Below are 6,000 nucleotides of genomic sequence, written 5' to 3'. Positions count from 1 at the left end.
AATCTGAAATACTGCGTTGTGCATGTATGTGTTTCATCTATACAATGGTGGGAAGCAACCAGGTGAAATAGTGTAAAACCAATTTCAGTCTCTTTTGGGGATCTGAAAAGTAGTTCCCAGCAGTATCATGAGGAAACAGCAATTGCAGGACATACCTAGTAATTCATTCTGTAATGGTGTATGCAGGAGCAGTGTTCTAATTTATACATTTCTTTGATGTTTTGTGAACAGATGGCATTTTTAGAAAGGTCTGTTAATTCTGTGGGAACTTAGTAATGGCTGGGGGATCAGAAGAGAGTCGTAGTCAAAGTCTGACTTCTCTGCTCTCAAAAGGGAGACAGCCCTCTGCAGCCTCGTTTTTAAGCTACTATGCTTTTAGAAAACCTTGCTTAAGAATATTCACCAGTGCCCTCAGCATAAATTTGGAACTTGTTGATTGGTCTTCATTAATTGGACTGTTCTCCATGAACCCATCACCTGTTTTTACAGGTAAAAAGTACTGGGGCAATTATGGCTAATTGTGGGACACAGTGCACTGTGGATTTTCATAGGAAAGTCCTTTACTCTTTCCCTCTTTCCCTTTTTTCCACTTGTTTCAGGGTTCCTTTCCTTTCATTTTTCCTTTCTCTGTTTCTGTCTCTTTCATTGCACCTTTGACTTGGTTCATGTACTTCAGGCACTTGCCTAAAGTGCCTAAAGCACAGGACCTAAGTACCTATTTGCACTGTGACATCAAAGGATCACTTTTTGAAATTACAACTTTTCCTTTGAACAAGAAGGAAAAAAGGTTCCTGGTTGCTATGGTGACGAGCACTATATAAGTGCCTATAAATAAATAAAGTAAACAGCTGATTCATGGACTTTGATTTGCACTATTTTTTGCTTTTCTAATGAGATATAATTAAATATCAGAATGTGAGGAAGTGACTTTCTATCAATTTTATTAAATACATGTTATGCCTTCTCTTTTACAGTATTTCAGCTGAGAACAATTAAATAGTAAGATGTATATTTTTCTCTCTGTGGGAAGTTAATGGTTTGGAAAATCATGGTCTAGTATTTATAGTAAAAACTTTCAGATGCCAAAAGGCACTCCAGTAAAAAGGTGGTGTCCATTTTCAGTTTAATCAGAACAGACATTTTGAGCTAAATGCCTATTTTTCTTATCTCTAAGAGACTATTATAGTTGTTGCAACCTTTAAGTTCCAGTCACAAGTGTCTGTAAATGTAATTATGTTCTTCTGCAGTATTTGAAACCCCACTGGTGCACAACAACAAAACTTGAAAATGTCACTGACTTTTATGTCAAAATAACAAAGAGTGAAAAATCAGATATTCCTTGTTAAAGTTTGAAGAGGAGGGAAGAATTGGCTTTTCCATAAGCCTTTTATTCTCAGGTCCATGATGTAAAAGTAGCTTTCTCTCTATGCTAGAGGTGATAATTGTAAAATGGATTGGATGGAGACAATAAACTACTTCTTCAGAAGTCAGGGAGTAGCCATCAGCCATTGCTAAGAAGGCCCTTTTCATTATTAAGCTCTGGAGCCAGTCCACTCAGGTGCAGTTCCTGAAACAGGACTTGAGCCCAGTTCCCCACCAGTGCGCTGGAGGAATCCCACACAGGTGTTTCTCAGTCAGGAAACGGGTGCACTTTGATGAACAGCAAAGGCGAGTCTGTAATGGAAGGAGCTGTCATTAGGGGAAGGAAAAAAGGTAGGTGTAATATACAGAACTGCTCCTTAGTTAAAGGATCAGTCTGGTTTCTTGGTGGGAACTGATTTTGCCACAGTGGCCTGAAGAGAGATTTCCTCAGCCCTGAGCTGTGGAGTGCAGCTTGTGCACTGAGGGGGAGTAGATCTGCTTTCTACCACAGTCACAGCTTTGTATTCAAAAGAGCTGTCAGATTTCCAAAGGACTTTGGAGCACTATCCTGTGCTATTAAACAATGATATAACACCACCACATCCTCCACTGTCTTCCTTCCCTTGGTGCATTCAGATTCATATCTATTTGCTTTACCAATTAAATATATATTTGACTAAATACCTTTTACTTCCAAGCGTGTGTAATTGGGAGGACAAGGATATGTGGTAGTTTTTTGCAGTTACGCACAACTACTTCTCACAGGGCCGAACATGCATTTGCACACAGCTGTTGAAGGCAGGGGCAGAACAGGAGAAAGGAATGGTGTCCCCGAAGGTCTCACTTGAGCAGTGACAGCTTACTCCCGTTTGATTTATGTTTCGTAGGCCTGTCACTTTTGTCATAGCTGAGCTGCTGCTGTGGCCAGGCTGTTGGTGCTCACCTGAAGAACAGTGACAGCTTCAGTGAAATAGCCATAGAGCTGCTTCTGAACCTGGTGTTTTGTGCCATGGGACTGTGCTGATCTCTCAGGGGGTGGCAGTGTCCCAATCCTGACGCTGTGCCTGCCACAGCACTGTTTCATGTGGGCCTGAGGCCAGAGCAGGTTGTGCCTGCTGCAACGTGGTTTGTGTTTCATGTGTATCAAAGGCAGTTTTACCTGGATTGAGGGTAGGTCTGGACTGTCAGTGTTTGACCTGCATGACTGACAGTGGAGAAGGCAATCCAAGGTCTCTCCTGAAAGGGTCGCTGCAGAGGCTGATGAGGTTTGTAGGCAGCCTGAACCCAAGCAATCTGCTGCTTGCAAGAGCAACAGGGGTATGGGAAGGGTGCCAAACAGGGAGTCTTGAATGTGCTTCAAGTTTGCAGCTACTGCCAGGGCTAACCACATGGGTTTGGTGTTCCTGGAGACCAGGTTGGTGCTAAAGGAAGACCAGGCTCTGGAGTCATTGATGGAATTTTCTCAATTGAAAAGCAGCACTATTAGTAGCACATACTGCCTTTAATGGAGAGGCATCTTTATTTAGAAGTCTTTTCTTTGGAGAGGAGGATGAAATATACATATAGATACTAATGACAGGACAAACTGTTGAGGACAAGCTGGAGCTGTTGTGCATCTCCTTTTTTGGCATGGTTAGGACAAAGGGTGAAACAGTGCATATACCAGATTTTTTTTTTTTTTTCATTCCTCAGAAGCTCTGCTTATGTGTGGTTAGGACTTTTTTTCTGTCAGAATTTTTTTTAATAGATAGATATGATCCAGGACCATCTGGTGGAATTTGCTGTTGTCACATCTAGGTTTTCTGATGTATTGCCTGTCAAGTTATGTTGTATGTTCAGATGAATTTCTCATATGATCTGCTGACAGCTACTGACAGCCCTGAGATGGGAAGTTGGAAGCCTGGGGGGAAGAACAGAGGGGCAGAGCTAGCTTTAAAAATGTGACTTTGATTGCTTTTGATTGGTGGGCTTTTATTTCTGGTATTTATAGGTGACTTTTTTAGTTAAGAAAGGTGAATGAGTGAACTTTAAACCAAGTGCATCTAAGTGCACCTAAAGTACTGTACTTTTACTCGGAAGGTCTTGGAAGTCCACCTGTAGTTTTGTTGGTTTTTTTTTTCTTTGACATTGGGTTCTTCAGTCTTTCTCTATCCTTAGCTCTCCATCTGTAGACAATCTCACACCTACTTAAATTGCAGCCTTTTCTTCCTCCTTTACTCCTCAATCCTTATCCGGTCCCTCTTTGGAAAGATCTCAAAACATTTTTGTATTTATTAGGATACCATTAGGTATCCTAATAATCATAGTATCTGTCTGCTAATTCTAAATCCTAATACCATAATAATTCTGTAATAAAATGAACTTAGATTTTTGACAAATTAGTATTAACCTTTGCAGACAGATCACATGTATAAGCAATAAGCAGCTCTGAAATAATGACAGTAATTCTTTTCTTGCTGTGATAATACTCAAATAATTAATTAAAGTAGATGTTTTTGATGTAGAGGTCCACAGAGCAATTGCATTTCTTCACACACTGACGAAGAGAATGGTGTACTTTGTAAACCAGAATCCAAACAAGCCATAAGCACTTCAGTTTTGTTCTTCATTTTTTTCTGCCATAATTTGAAGCGCCAGGTAGCAATTATAGGCTGGTGACAAGATAAATTTCACAACTTGTTGTAATTTGTCATTTTTTAATTGGCCAGATCAGAAAAGAAGTGATTTGTGTTTGAACTTTAAAGGTTTTTAGTTTATGTAGTGCTGGTAGAAAGCATAGTACAGGTATTTCTGAATGGGTTGGGAGGAAGCCCATTTGTGGACAGAGGTGGGATTGCGCTGCAAAGGCATGTCCGGGTGTGGCTCTAAACAAAGACTCCCCCCTTCTCTCTCAAGGCTGTGCTGGGTATACCAGGCCTCCTGCTTGTTACATCCTGCCTAAATGTTGATGAAGTTGGAAGTCACCCTTGAAAAGGAAAAAGCTTTCTTCCATGGGAATTTGGATCTTAAGATGACAGTCCCCAAGCTCAGGGGACTCCTGCTGAGGAAGAAGCTGGAAAGCATTTACTTGCCTCTCGTTACTCCTGTGACTCCCTGATGCTACTTCCTGGTCTGGGGACTGCGAGTGCCCTTCTGTAGCAGTAGAGAGAGACATCGTATTAGGCTGGCCAGTAGAACCTGAATATAGGGACTACTGTTGTGTACTCCACTCTTGTTCCTAGAAAATCAGATTAAGGAGATTTGAGACTTGGAAATGATCCCACTCCTGTGCTGTCATAGGGGATGAATTGAGTGTGCAAGGGTCACTGTAAAGACACAGCAGCTCTCCATGGTGGTGGTCTGTGTTGGATGGAGCGCTTTTCTCATACTGCTCAAGCATCAGCTCAGCTATTTTCAGAAGAAGTGGACTTTGAAGGAAACCCCATAGATGGAATATGGCCAAATTCTCTGCCTGTAACATGTTTGATAGCACTGCAGGGTGGCAAAGCTGGTCTTCAGTCCTTAAATGCATTAAATTAACTCTAGGCAAGCTTGCTGAGAAAAGGGTAATGAAGCAGGTCCAAAATGGGGCGTGTGTGCTCACGCGGGTGCAGTGGCCTTAATACTCCAGGCAGCATTCCTGCAGGCACGTGGCTCGGGAGCAGCCAGGTCATGGAGCACACTGTGCTGTTTGTCAAATGTATTGCAGACCACAGGTGCAGCCAAAACGTAGCCAGGCATAAAAGAGAAAGTCACTTAGGAGGGAGAGCAATCCCAACAGGAGAAACTTGTGATGCAGTCTGGCATAAGGCTGGCTGTGGAGGATGTGTTCTAGTCAGCACCCTCTCAGGACTGCCTGAGCCCATTGCAGCAAACATTTCAGCTTCTGGTAATAGAGAGTGATGACGATCTCAGCACATGGATTGTATTGTTTTAGGTAGAGGCAGCGTCTGAACAGATCTGACATTGTGCAGTCTTCAGCTTAATTTCATGTGATGAAGAGGTGGGAAGGAGGAGATTACTTGAAGCACCTGGCTAGAGGCAGAACGTAATTTATCAGAGTTCATTTGTCTGGAGGAGTACACAGCCCGTATATAATTTAGAAACATGTTAAAAAATAGGGAGCTGTTGTCTTTTAAAATCAGTGAGCACTCAAGTCTGTTGGTTTAAAATCTTGCAATATGTCTAAAATTAACTAGGAAAGTGTGTGTAAATAGTACTGATAATACTAAGCCCTTCATAAACTCAAAATAATGTGTATTTTCCACGTTTAGGCTGAAATACCTGGAGCTGCACATGGATTTATCCTTGTCAGTTCTTCTGACATCACATTTAATAGAGATGTTTTTTTCAGATGTGATCTGTAAACAGATTTTTTTGTTTGTTTCTTTTGCAGTAAATGTTGCTTCCCCCACATTTTTTCTTTTCCCGTCTTCAAGTGTTTTCTCCCTTCTTCTGATTTAAACCTGATGATTTTATGCTATAGTTAAATTATCAAAGAGGGAGAGCGATATCTGTGTCCTCCACCTTGTTGTAAAAAAATCTATATTTTTGTTTTCTGCAGTGTATTGAGAGCAAGATAAACGAGCAGGGTGTTGCCATCCTTTATCACAGTCAGAATGATAAATGACACGTCCTGGAAAGTTTAAAGATGCGTAA

The sequence above is a fragment of the Corvus moneduloides genome, chromosome 1 (genome assembly GCF_009650955.1).
Source record: "Corvus moneduloides isolate bCorMon1 chromosome 1, bCorMon1.pri, whole genome shotgun sequence".
NCBI classification, from domain to species: domain Eukaryota; kingdom Metazoa; phylum Chordata; class Aves; order Passeriformes; family Corvidae; genus Corvus; species Corvus moneduloides.
Note: the sequence above shows the minus strand (reverse complement) of the source record.